Raw genomic sequence first — 14,717 nt, 5'->3', positions numbered from 1 at the left:
TTTGTGGAGTTTATCATTAAAGGTATTGATCTTCAATTTCCAGCTCAAGAGCTTCTCATATTTTAAGCATGTTATGGCTTCTGGAGCTACTCGCCCCCTTCCTGACAACTCTGCAATATGTTCTGGTAACCATCACAGTATATTAAAACTTTATCTTATCTCCTCTTCCTATTGAGCTGAATGTTCCAGAGAAGAGCTGTTATGTTCTCTCTGGCTTTTACCTAACCTTCTAACACAGTATGGAGCACACAATATGTACACAGGAAAGGAATATCAAATTCATTTAAACAAATATGAAAATTAGCAATCCTCTCCTGTGAGCATGTGAGTCAACCTCCACTAATGTGATTTCACTGGTTTCTTCAGGGAACCGTGTCAAACCAATTAATATAGGCAAACAGTATGTTCCTCTGGGCAAACAGATGCCTAATCAGGATAAGAGTTTCCTTAATTGGAAAAATAGCTTGCTTATGAAAACAATAGTTTTATCAATAAAACTCACCTCAAGACCTTCGGCACATCATTCTACCAATCCTAAACTCATGTATCATGAACTAGAGAAAATATCTGAGAACTAGAGCTAGATAGTGAGTTCTTGGACATGCACCCAAAAAGTGCAATCTATAAAAGAGAAAAATGTTAAATTGGCCTTAAATAAAATGGAAACCTTTGGCATTGTAGAAAGACCACATTAATAGAATAACAGGCAACCTATAGACAGAGAGAAAATGTTTATAAATCGCACATCAGACAGAACTCTTATATCTAGAATAAACAGCACTCAAATCTCAGTGTAAAAAAGAAACATATAAATAATCCAATTAGAAATAGAACAGATATTTCACCAAAGTAAAAATATGGGTGAAAAATAAGCAAATAAAAAGATATTCAGTATATTCTTCACTAACAAAATGAAAACAAAAATTACAATAAGATATCACTACAAACATATTAGAACAACTAAAATACAAAATAATAATAATACTAAATGTTGGTGAGTATGTAGAGAAATGGACACTTGTATACATTGCTGGTGGGATTGTAAAATAGTACAGCCATTCTGGAAAATAATTTGGCAGTTTTTTATGAAACTAAACATGCACTAAACCCCAGATGAGCTTTATGCATACGTGCTATGTCATCACACAGAATATTAAAACATAAACTAAATATGACCATGCCATTGTGAATTGGACATCTATCCCAGTAACATTCACATAAAGTCTGATACAACATTCATAGTAACTTTATTCATAATTGCCAAAAACTGGAATCAACCTAGAGATTTTTCAAGGGGTAAATGGTTAAATAAACTATAGTAGTTCATACCATGGAATAATATGACAAAAAAGGAACAAACTATTGATACATGAAACAACCTGTATGGGTCAATTCCCAAAGGTTACATACAGTTTGATTCCATATATATAACATTCTCAAAACAACAGAACTATAAGAGATGGTTGCTAGGAGACAGAGATTGGGGATGGGAGGGTGTTCGTGCATATAGAGGGTTAGGATGAGAGAATTCTGTGTTGATGGAACAGTCTGAATCTTTATTATGTTGGTGGTTATATGAGATAAAATCAAGAACCACACATATGTATGCATGCACACACACAGAGAAAAGTAGGAAAATGGTGAAAATTGAATAATATCTGTAGTCTAGTTAGTGGTATTTGAACAATGTCAATTTCCTGGTATTTATACTGCATTTCAGTTATATAAGATATCGCCACTGGAAAAGGCTATGTGAAAAGTACACAGGGTTCTATAAACTATTTTGGCAACTTCCCATGGATTTATAATAATTTCAAAACAAATACAGGACTATAGTTCAAAAATTGCATTCTTTACTATCACCACCAATCTTATCAGCAAAACCACTAAGAATTGGGAAGCTGTGAAGCCGATGGTAGTGGATGCAAATTTTCCAAAATTCTAATTTTCACTTGGAAGCTCAAATATTATCATCGGCAACAACCACTATTCAGTGTTTTCCTCAAAATGGCAGTCTCACACTTTATCATTTTCAAGAACATTTCTTCCAACTACCCAAATCTGCTGTTCTGTCACTCATGCCTTCAAGTAAAAAAAAAAAGTTCTATGAAAAACAGCTAATTTAGCTCACAATTCAAACAGTGCTCCAGTGCCTTCCACTCTCAAGATACCATTGTGTTAGTACACCCCAGATGAGCTTTATGCATATGTGCTATGTCATCACACAGAATATTAAAAAGCTGTAGTCTCAAGGGTTAATTTAAAATTTTTTACTTCTACATCTAGGACATTCTTTTTTTTTTTTTTTAATCTATAAGTAACATTTTATATAACATAAATTAACAATAAATTAGAGTTATTTACAAGAATGAAACTATAAACATAAGAAATTATAGGCAATTTGCAAAACATAATCTTTGAATGGGGAAGCCTCCTTGAGCAATTATATTTTATTATCTGAAACAAAAGCTTCTTTTTTTTTTTTAATTATACTTTAAGTTCTAGGGTACATGTGCATAACGTGCAGGTTTGTTACATATGTATGCTTGTGCCCTGTTGGTGTGCTGCACCCATCAACTCGTCAACACCCATCAACTCATCAGCACCCATCAACTCATCAGCACCCATCAACTCATCAGCACCCATCAACTCATAGGACATTCTTGAGTAAAATCTTTTTCTCTCACCAGTGCGGTGGTAATAATTACGTACAATGACTACTAGAACATTTTTGGTTCATTTATTTTACCTGTGTTAAAATGCAAGCAACTGCATTTGCTCCATCAGTGTAAGTGTCAACACAGTGAAAGACTCAAATAATAGCAGCACTATTGTAAAAATAGTTCTATTCTACCTCACACTTTTACCTCTGTCTCACAGTTTTCCCAAGAGGCCAGCAATATTTCTGGTTACTTTTCGCAGATACAGCTAAATACACACAAATATTAAAAGTGCTATATTCTTGACCTCCTCATTGTGAGACATTAGACACAGCATTTAATTTCTTAGAACCAGGGTACATCTTTTAACTACTATTCTAAATTTCCTCACAGACTTTTCCAAAATTATCTGGAAGAGAGCAGACAGATTAAAATTTCAGTTTGTTAAATAACACTGGTTAATTGCTCAAAAAGCTTTCATATGTCTTCATTTCGCACAGAAATACATACAGATTTATTTTGGCAGTCATCTAACCCAGACCATTCTTCTAGACTTATCTCCTGGAACTCTCCAATATACATATTGCTCCAGCCAGCAATCTCTTCTCTTCATTTCTTTTTTCCTTTCTCTGTTTTCCTCTCTTCTCTTTCCCATCTCTCCCTCTGTTTTACACACAAAATATCTTAAAATCAATTTTTGAGAATATTTATAAAATACTCTAGAAGATTCTTGCTATTCTTTTTCACTGCTCTGCATCAGGACCCATTTTCTTATAACAATAATAATTTTTCAGTCACTAATGAATGTCAGGCACTGCACTAAATGACATTTTATGATCTCATCATTAACCTTCAACAGCTCTGAAAGGTAGTATTATTATTTACTCATGATCCATGTTGTACAGCCAAGAGAATGTAGGCACAGAAGACAGAAACAGCACTGAATTGACAGATGTAAACCTGACTTCGATGGCCTGACTACAAAACTTCCTCTCTTCCTGGACCTGCCTGCCTCCTGCCATAGAAACTAAAACTTGTAGGTATTCACTGCCGTGGGCTGAATTGTGTTTCCACAAAATGTGTATGTAGATGCCCTAACCCACCTCAGAACGTGACTGTATTTGGAGACAGAACTTTTAGAGGTAAAGTTAAAAGGTGGTCCAGAGGGTAACTCCTAATTCAATAAGACTGGTATCCTTAAGAGGAGATTAGGACAGACAGCACAGGCAAAGGGATGACCATGTGAAGACACAGAAGAAGACAGCCATCTATGAGTCATGGAGAAAGACCTCAAAAGAAACTAAACCTGCCAGCACTTTGACCTTGAACTTGTAGTGCCTAAAATCATGAGAAAATAAATGTTTGTGGTTTAAGCCATGCAGTCTGTGATACTTTGTTATGGGAGCTCTGGTAAACTAATACAGTACACTCATAACCTGTCTTCTGGTTAGGCTTGATGTGGGCACGTGGCTTGATGTGGGCACATGGCTTGATGTGGGCACATGGCTTGGGCTCCAACAGTTAGATGAACTGTTCCCTAACTTTCACTCAGGAGTTACTTGTGCAAAAAAAAAAAAAAAAAAAATAGAAAAGAAAAAGCAAGAATTTGCTTTTTGGGAGTGGTGGTAATTACCACAAGATGGACATGAGAGTTTACAGAGCTACAAGGCAGTGGAATTGTAGCTACATACATTGTCCTGCATGAACAGTCTTGAATAAACTACATGCAGTATCTGGAGCTCAGGAGAGGAGCCAGTGGGATATTCAGAGGAGTGGTTCTCCAGGGTGATTTTCTGTACTGCTGCTGACTTAATAGCTTTTGAGTTCAATTCTCTGACCCTATTGGAGATTCTGAGGCAAATCCAGTATTCATTAATTTATTCCTTTTCTACTTAATTCAGGCAGAGTCCATTTCTGTTGCCCATCAATAAAAACCCTGACTTGTATATAATCTCATTCCAGGGAAAATTTTTTAAAAGGAAGCTCATAGGTACATGATCAGAGGTCATAGTAACTACAGGGAATTTAACAGTGCTTCTCAGAGGTAGTCTGCAAATATTGAGCACCAACTTTCGTAGTTGAGTTCTTACCTGAATTGAAATGAATCTGTTCCTATTCTAAGTTATAACCAGAATTCAATAAAGGCAGAGACTGGATAGCTTTATAATTTCTTCTGAGTCAGCTCTGAACTTGCATCGCCATTCCAGAGTACATTCTAGCAGCAGGATGATGTTGCCGTCACAAGAGGGCAGTGCCTCCCTCTTCTCAGACTAACTTGGCTTTAAATCAGCCTGTCTGCGTTGAAAGCAAAGGACTGAGCTTGCCTCTGACTGGCTAGGTAGGAACCTGAGACTAGGGTACAGAAGGACTAGAGATTCATCCAGTAAAGAGAGCTCACCTGTGACTGAGGAGCCTGGCTCCATTTCAGGTCTTCTGTGATTTCAATAAGGAAGAAGAATGGAAACTCTCCTGGGAGTGTCTTTGGTGATTCTATGGCTTCAACTGGCCAGTGAGTTGGGGTTTTTGGTGATGGGAATGGCAAGACCAAACTTTAGAGCCCACAGGACTGAGGGGTAAAGTGTTCTTATTAATTTGGAAATGTAATTTGAAAATGTAATGAGTGACTCCTGGTCCCGGACCTGTGTTTCTGCCTAGGGGTGAACAGTCAACAAGGAGAAGAGGATCCTCAGACCTTGAGCATCCAGGAGGGTGAAAATGCCACCATGAACTGCAGCTACAAAACTAGTATAAACAATTTACAGTGGTATAGACAAGATTCAGGTAGAAGCCTTGTACAGCTAACTTTAATACGTTCAAATGAAAGAGAGAAAAATAGTGGAAGACTAAGAGTCACTCTTGACACTTTGAAGAAAAGCAGTTCCTTGTTGATCACGGCTTCCCGGGCAGCAGACACTGCTTCTTACTTCTGTGCTACAGATGCACAGTGTTCCCCAGGAACCTGCAGCCTCTACACAAACCCTGCCAAAGCAGCTTCTTAGAAGCCCTAACAGTGGGCAGAACTGGTGGTCATGTCTTTCAGTGAAGAAGAATCTACAAACAGCTGGCAAAGTAAAAGGGGAACCCTTTCAAATTCATGATTTTTATAAAAGCATCTTGGACTAGGGGAAAAGGCATGAAATTTGGAACAGGAAATGGAAATACCAGGCTCAGTTCTGCTAATCCTGGCTACAAAGGGACGTTGTCAGTGTAGCAGCCTTCAATTTCCTCACTTGAAATAAAGGATTTGGATCAATGAGCCCAAAATATTACTTAATCCCTAATTAAGTAGAAAAAAAAAAAAAAAACAGACACTGGGCACTTGTGGAAGAGGAGGAAGGCTGCTCAGTTTTAGAAGGTCTCATTTGTCCTTTGTGCAGCCCTCCCAAGATGTCAGTGGGTCTTTGAGATGCATTAGGTGGCTCTTGCATTCCTCTGATTGTATAAGAAGCAGTAGATTCATTAGGCATTAGAATTGGAAGGGGTCCTAGGACTCTCAACCAAGTTTTTCATGTTAGAGCTGAGGAGTAAAACCATTGCATAGTAAGACAGACAATTATCTGAATCTTTGGAGTGATAGTGACAAATATCTGGATCTGATTTCACCATTTATTAGTCATATGATTCCCAAGCTTCAATGTCTCTATTAGGTAAATTGGGAATTTATAAGAAAGTAACAACTTTTCCCCATCCAAACGAGAGACAGGTGTTTGCCACTACCAGGTCCTAAAATGCTGTGTTTTGAAAGCAGTGTTTTCAGTATCAAATACATAACAGTTTTTCAGCTATTTATTCTTGCTCCTACTGAGAAATAAATGCTGACTATAGTTTTCTTGACACAGTTTAGATAGTACCGAAAATGTGTTTGTGGAGAAAATTAGAGCATTTGTACTTAGGTGCACACTTTGGTGAGAAAAGTGGGGGAGGGCAGGGAAAGGTTGTATAGGATAGTGGTTCCCACAAGTCAGACCTTAACCCATCAATATTAGCTGTACCAGAATCACTAGAGCATCTTTGAAGATCTAGACTATTAAGCTCAATTCTGACTTACTCCATCAGCCTCCGATAAAGTGATGAATTTCAATTTTTAATGAATATCTTCTATATATGTAAGAGACTGGCTCAGGTTCACATTTAAAAAACCCAAACAATAATGTTTTTAACAAGATTGAGGTTTTTTTTCCCATACAAAGGAGCTCTGTAATAATCAGGGCTTGTGCAGTACCTTCATCATGTTACAAAGGAACCAGGGTCTTCCTAGCTTACTGTTTTTCACTCTTAATGTGTCACTCTTGTTTTTGTATTTTCAAGAGACTGATAGAGATCCTTCCACTTTATACACCTTCCAGACTGAAAGAAGGAGAAAGTCAAGAGCACATGTACATGCTGGCTGAGTCCATCTTTACCAGAAGCTCCGCCCAATGGCTTCTCCTTACACTCATTTACTAGAGTGCTGTTCGATGTTCCCACTTCCTCCCATCTGCAAGGGAGGCTAGGATATCAGGATTATTATCTAAGTATGTTTCCATTCACAGCAAAATTCGGGTTCTATTAGTAAAAAAAAATAGGTGATAATGGACATTTTACAGACAACTAGAAGTTTCTGCCAGACCCTCAGTTTAGGACATATTAGGACTCATAATATTTTTGGTTCATAGTTATTTTTGAATTACCATATCCAATGTATTTCCAAGTTCTATTGAGTGTACCATCTACCAAGTTTTCCAGAAGACATTGCAACCTCTATAACCTAATTCACCTTCACATCCAAATTTTAAATCCTCCCTAATCCCTTGCTCCTCTGCCCCTAGCAAACGTGACAGACCCCATCACTTCTCAATATAGTGCTTTGTACACAGTGAGGGTGACCTTTTCAGAGTGCAAATTTGACCATGTCAACCACCTGGGTCCTCAATGGTTCTTAGAGTAGAAAAAAAATTGCTTCATGTGATTTATAAAACCCTGGGTAATTTAGACTCTTAATACCTCTCCAGTATCTTTCCACAATAAGCTCCTAATTTATCCTTTTCTTCAATACTGGTCCTATCTACGTTTCTCTTTTTTTCTTTTCTTTCTTTTTTTTTCATTATACTTTAAGTTCTAGGGTACATGTGCACAACGTGCAGGTTTGTTACATATGTATACATGTGCCATGTTGGTGTGCTGCACCCATCAACTCGTCAGCACCCATCAACTCATCATTTACATCAGGTATAACTCCCAAAGCCATCCCTCCCCCCTCCCCGCTCCCCACAATAGGCCCCAGTGTGTGATGCTCCCCTTCCCGTGTCCAAGTGATCTCATTGCTCAATTCCCACCTATGAGTGAGAACATGCGGTGTTTGGTTTTCTGTTCTTACGATAGTTTGCTGAGAATGATGGTTTCCAGCTGCATCCATGTCCCTACAAAGGACACGAACTCATCCTTTTTTATGGCTGCACAGTATTCCATGGTGTATATGTACCACATTTTCTTAATCCAGTCTGTCACTGATGGACATTTGGACTGATTCCAAGTCTTTGCTATTGTGAATAGTGCCACAATAAACATATGTGTGCATGTGTCTTTATAGCAGCATGATTTATAATCCTTTGGGTATATCCCCAGTAATGGGATGGCTGGGTCAAATTGTATTTCTAGTTCTAGATCCTTGAGGAATTGCCATACTGTTTTCCACAATGGTTGAACTAGTTTACAATCCCACCAACAGTGTAAAAGTGTTCCTATTTCTCCACATCCTTGCCAGCACCTGTTGTTTCCTGACTTTTTAATGATTGCCATTCTAACTGGTGTGAGATGGTATCTCATTGTGGTTTTGATTTGCATTTCTCTGATGGCCAGTGATGATGAGCATTTTTTCATGTGTCTGTTGGCTGTATGAATGTCTTCTTTTGAGAAATGTCTGTTCATATCCTTTGCCCACTTTTTGATGGGGTTGTTTGTTTTTCTCTTGTAAATTTGTTTGAGTTCTTTGTAGGTTCTGGATATTAGCCCTTTGTCAGATGAGTAGATTGCAAAAATTTTCTCCCATTCTGTAGGTTGCCTGTTCACTCTGATGGTAGTTTCTTTTGCTGTGCAGAAGCTCTTTAGTTTGATTAGATCCCATTTGTCCATTTTGGCTTTTGTTGCCATTGCTTTTGGTGTTTTAGACATGAAGTCCTTGCCCATGCCTATGTCCTGAATGGTATTCCCTAGGTTTTCTTCTAGGGTTTTTATGGTATTAGGTCTAACATTTAAGTCTCTAATCCATCTTGAATTAATTTTCGTATTAGGAGTAAGGAAAGGATCCAGTATCAGCTTTCTACATATGGCTAGCCAATTTTCCCAGCACCATTTATTAAATAGGGAATCCTTTCCCCATTTCTTGTTTTTCTCAGGTTTGTCAAAGATCAGATGGATGTAGATGTGTGGTATTATTTCTGAGGACTCTGTTCTGTTCCATTGGTCTGTATCTCTGTTTTGGTACCAGTACCATGCTGTTTTGGTTACTGTAGCCTTCTAGTATAGTTTGAAGTCAGGTAGTGTGATGCCTACAGCTTTGTTCTTTTGACTTAGGATTGTCTTGGCAATGCGGGCTCTTTTTTGGTTCCATATGAACTTTAAAGCAGTTTTTTCCAATTCTGTGAAGAAAGTCATTGGTAACTTGATGGGGATGGCATTGAATCTATAAATTACCTTGGGCAGTATGGCCATTTTCACAATATTGATTCTTCCTATCCATGAGCATGGTATGTTCTTCCATTTGTTTGGGTCCTGTTTTATTTCACTGAGCAGTGGTTTGTAGTTCTCCTTGAAGAAGTCCTTTACATACCTTGTAAGTTGGATTCCTAGGTATTTTATTCTCTTTGAAGCTATTGTGAATGGGAGTTCGTTCATGATTTGGCTCTCTGTTTGTCTGTTTCTGGTGTATAAGAATGCTTGTGATTTTTGCACATTGATTTTGTTTCCTGAGACTTTGCTGAAGTTGCTTATCAGTTTAAGGAGATTTTGGGCTGAGACGATGGGGTTTTCTAAATATACAATCATGTCATCTGCAAACAGGGACAATTTGACTTCTTCTTTTCCTAACTGAATACCATTTCTTTCTTTCTCTTGCCTGATTACCCTAGCCAGAACTTCCAACACTATGTTGAATAGGAGTGGTGGGAGAGGGCATCCCTGTCTTGTGCCAGTTTTCAAAGGGAATGCTTCCAGCTTTTGCCCATTCAGTATGATATTGGCTATGGGTTTGTCATAAACAGCTCTTATTATTTTGAGATACGTTCCATCAATACCAAATTTATTGAGACTTTTTAGCATGAAGGGCCGTTGAATTTTGTCAAAGGCCTTTTCTGCATCTATTGAGACAATCACGTGGTTTTTGTCTTTGGTTCTGTTTATATGCTGGATTAAGTTTATTGATTTGCATGTGTTGAACCAGCCTTGCATCCCAGGGATGAAGCCCACTTGATCATGGTGGATAAGCTTTTTAATATATTGCTGGATTCGGTTTGCCAGTATTTTATTGAGGATTTTTGCATCAATGTTCATCAGGGATATTGGTCTAAAATTCTCTTTTTTTGTTGTGTCTCTGCCAGGCTTTGGTATCAGGATGATGTTGGCCTCATAAAATGAGTTAGGGAGGATTCCCTCTTTTTCTATTGATTGGAATAGTTTCAGAAGGAATGGTACCAGCTCCTCCTTGTACCTCTGGTAGAATTCGGCTGTGAATCCATCTGGTCCTGGACTTTTTTTGGTTGGTAGGCTATTAATTATTGCCTCAATTTCAGAGCCTGCTATTGGTCTCTTCAGGGATTCAACTTCTTCCTGGTTTAGTCTTGGAAGAGTGTAAGTGTCCAGGAAATTATCCATTTCTTCTAGATTTTCTAGTTTATTTGCGTAGAGGTGTTTAAAGTATTCTCTGATGGTAGTTTGTATTTCTGTGGGGTCGGTGGTGATATCCCCTTTATCATTTCTTATTGTGTCTATTTGATTCTTCTCTCTTTTCTTCTTTATTAGTCCTGCTAGTGGTCTATCAATTTTGTTGATCTTTTCAAAAAACCAGCTCCTGGATTCACTGATTTTTTGGAGGGTTTTTTGTGTCTCTATCTCCTTCAGTTCTGCTCTGATCTTAGTTATTTCTTGCCTTCTGCTAGCTTTTGAATGTTTTTGCTTTTGCTTCTCTAGTTGTTTTAATTGTGATGTTAGAGTGTCAATTTTAGATCTTTCCTGCTTTCTCTTGTGGGCATTTAGTGCTATAAATTTCCCTCTGCACACTGCTTTAAATGTGTCCCAGAGATTCTGGTATGTTGTATCTTTGTTCTCATTGATTTCAAAGAACATCTTTATTTCTGCCTTCATTTCATTATGTACCCAGTAGTCATTCAGGAGCAGGTTGTTCAGTTTCCATGTAGTTGAGCAGTTTTGATTGAGTTTCTTAGTCCTGAGTTCTAGTTTGATTGCACTGTGGTCTGAGAGACTGTTTGTTATAATTTCTGTTCTTGTACATTTGCTGAGGAGTTTTTACTTCCAACTATGTGGTCAATTTTGGAATAAGTGCGATGTGATGCTAAGAAGAATGTATATTCTGTTGATTTGGGGTGGAGAGTTCTGTAGATTTCTATTAGGTCCGCTTGGTGCAGAGTTGAGTTCAATTCCTGGATATCCTTGTTAACTTGCTGTCTCGTTGACCTGTCTAATGTTGAGAGTGGGGTGTTGAAGTCTCCGATTATTATTGTATGAGAGTCTAAGTCTCTTTGTAAGTCTCTAAGGACTTGCTTTATGAATCTGGGTGCTCCTGTATTGGGTGCATATATACTTAGGATAGTTAGCTCTTCCTGTTGACTTGATCCCTTTACCATTATGTAAAGGCCTTCTTTGTCTCTTTTGATCTTTGATAGTTTAAAGTCTGTTTCATCAGAGACTAGGATTGCAACCCCTGCTTTTTTGTGTTTTCCATTTGCTTGGTAGATCTTCCTCCATCCCTTTATTTTGAGCTTATGTGTGTCTCTGCATGTGAGATGGGTCTCCTGAATACAGCAAATTGATGGGTCTTGACTCTTTTTCCAATTTGCCAGTCTGTATCTTTTAATTGGACCATTTAGTCTATTTTCATTTAAGGTTAATATTGTTATGTGTGAACTTGACCTTGTCATTATGATATTAGCTGGTTATTTTGCTCGTTAGTTGATGCAGTTTCTTCATAGCATCGATGGTCTTTACATTTTGGCATGTTTTTGCAATGACTGGTACCAGTTGTTCCTTTCCATGTTTAGTGCTTCCTTCAGAGTCTCTTGTAGGGCAGGCCTGGTGGTGACACAATCTCTAAGCATTTGCTTGTCTGTAAAGGATTTTATTCTCCTTCACTTATGAAACTTAGTTTGGCTGGATATGAAATTCTGGGTTGAAAATTCTTTTCTTTAAGAACATTGAATATTGGCCCCCCCTCTCTTCTGGCTTGTAGAGTTTAGCTGAGAGATCTGCTGTTAGTCTGATGTGTTTCCCTTTGTGAGTAACCCAACCTTTCTCTCTGGCTGTCCTTAACATTTTTTCCTTCATTTCAACTTTGGTGAATCTGACAATTATGTGTCTTGGAGTTGCTCTTCTTGAGGAGTATCTTTGTGGCGTTCTCTGTATTTCCTGAATTTGAATGTTGGTCTGCCTTACTAGGTTGGGGAAGTTCTCCTGCATGATATCCTGAAGAGTGTTTTCCAACTTGGTTCCATTTTCCCCCTCACTTTCAGGCACACCAATCAGATGTAGATTTGGTCTTTTCACAAAATCCCATATTTCTTGGAGGCTTTGTTCATTTCTTTTTCCTCTTTTTTCTCTATACTCCTCTTCTCGCTTCATTTCATTCATTTGATCTTCAATCATTGATACTCTTTCTTCCAGTTGATCGAGTCAGTTACTGAAGCTTGTGCATTTGTCACGTAATTCTCATGTCATGGTTTTTGTCATTATCAGTTCGTTTATGGCCTTCTCTGCATTGATTATTCTAGTTATCTATTCTTCCATTCTTTTTTCAAGATTTTTAGTTTATTTGCACTGGGTACGTAGTTCCTCCTGTAGCTCTGAGAAGTTTGATCGACCGAAGGCTTCTTCTCTCAACTCATCAAAGTCTTTCTCTGTCCAGCTTTGTTCCGTTGCTGGCGATGAGCTGCGTTCCTTTGGAGGGGGAGATGTGGTCTTATTTTGTGAATTTCCAGCTTTTCTGCCCTGCTTTTTCCCCATCTTTGTGGTTTTATCTGCCTTTGGTCTTTGATGATGGTGATGTACTGATGGGGTTTTGGTGTGGGTGTCTTTTCTATTTGTTAGTTTTCCTTCTAACAGTCAGGACTCTCAGCTGCAGGTCTGTTGGAGTTTGCTTGAGGTCCACTCCAGACCCTGTGTGCCTGGGTGTCAGCAGCGGAGGCTGCAGAAGATAGAATATTGCTGAACAGTGAGTGTTGCTGTTTGATTCTTGCTCTGGAAACTTCGTTTCATGGTGTGCCCAACCATGTGAGGTGTGAGGTGTTGGTCTGCACCTAGTGGAGTATGTCTCCCAGTTCGGTTACTCAAGGGTCAGGGACTGACTTAGCATGCAGTCTGTCTGTTCTCAGATCTCAACGTCCATGCTGGGAGACCCACTGCTCTCTTCAAAGCTGTCAGACAGGGTCATTTACATCTGCAGAGGTTTCTGTTGCTTTTGTTTAGCTATGCCATGTCCCCAGAGGTGGAGTCTACAGAGGTAGGCAGTCCTCCTTGAGCTGTGGTGGGCTCCACCCAGTTCGAGCTTCCCTATGGCTTTGTTTACCTACTTAAGCCTCAGCAATGGCAGATGCCCCTCCCCCAGCCTCGCTGCCACCTTGCAGTTATATCTCAGACTGCTGTGGTAGCAATGAGGGAGGCTCCGTGGGCGTGGGACCCTCCGGGCCAGGTGTGGGATGTAATTTCCTTGTGTGCCATTTGCTAAGACCCTTGGTAAAGCGCAGTATTATGGTGGGAGTTACCCGATTTTCCAGGTGTTGTGTGTCTCAGTTTCCCTTGGCTAGGAAAAGGGATTCACTTCCCCCTGCACTTCCCAGGTGAGGTGATGCCTTGCCCTGCTTCAGCTCTCGCTGGTTGGGCTGTACCCACAGACCAGCACCGATTGTCCAGCACTCCCCAGTGAGATGAACCAGGTACCTCAGTTGAAAATGCAGAAATCACCCATCTTCTGTGTTGCTTGCTCTGGGAGCTGCAGGCTGGAGCTGTTCCTATTCAGCCATCTTGCTCAGGAAGCCTATCTACGTTTCTTGAATGCACTTTGTTCATCTTACATAACCCCCTCAAAGCAATTTTAGGATACATTCTTACTCTTTTTAAAAAATTCTTTTCTCTTCCCTTGAGAGTAGAACCCAGTAAATGCCTACTTGTTCTTGTACATCTGTTCAAGGGTCAGTAATAGAAGAAAGCTCAATATGCTGTCTTTGAATTGTGGACCTCTGCCTTTTTTAATGTGTAGTTTCTCCTTTTATTTCTTTATCTGATTAATAATTGTCTCTATTATTACTCTATGTGCTCCGTAAGAGCAGGGACCATTATCTGTGAGCTCAGCCTTGAATCCATAACACCAAAATAACTTAAGCACTAAGATAATCAATTTTTCCTCTTCTTTCTTCCTTTTATTTAATATAATATATTTAAATAATATACTTTATTTTAAGCCTTCTCTAAGAGTTACAGTAATGTTGTAGTGAAAGAACACACAAGAAAATAGGGCTGAGTTTTTCAAACTATATAGTCCATGGGCATTTGGAATTGTATGAACAAATTGTTGGTGTATAATGGGGGTCAGAAAACAATGGCCTAGCATTCAAAACAACCTGCCACCTGTTTTTGTAAAGTTTTATTGCAAAATAGCCTGCCCATGTATTTACACATTGTGATGATGGCTTCTGGGCTCTAACAGCAGAGTTTAGTATTTGCAACAGGGAGTGTATGATTTCAAAGTCTAAAATATATACTGTTTGTCCTTTTATAGAGAAAAGTTCACCAGTCCCTGAGGTATAGAAATTAAATGAGAATTTTTAGATTTGCAGTTTTCTGTGTGATTAGGAC

Source organism: Chlorocebus sabaeus, chromosome 29, assembly GCF_047675955.1.
Source record: "Chlorocebus sabaeus isolate Y175 chromosome 29, mChlSab1.0.hap1, whole genome shotgun sequence".
Taxonomy (NCBI): domain Eukaryota; kingdom Metazoa; phylum Chordata; class Mammalia; order Primates; family Cercopithecidae; genus Chlorocebus; species Chlorocebus sabaeus.
This window is presented reverse-complemented; position numbering follows the sequence as displayed.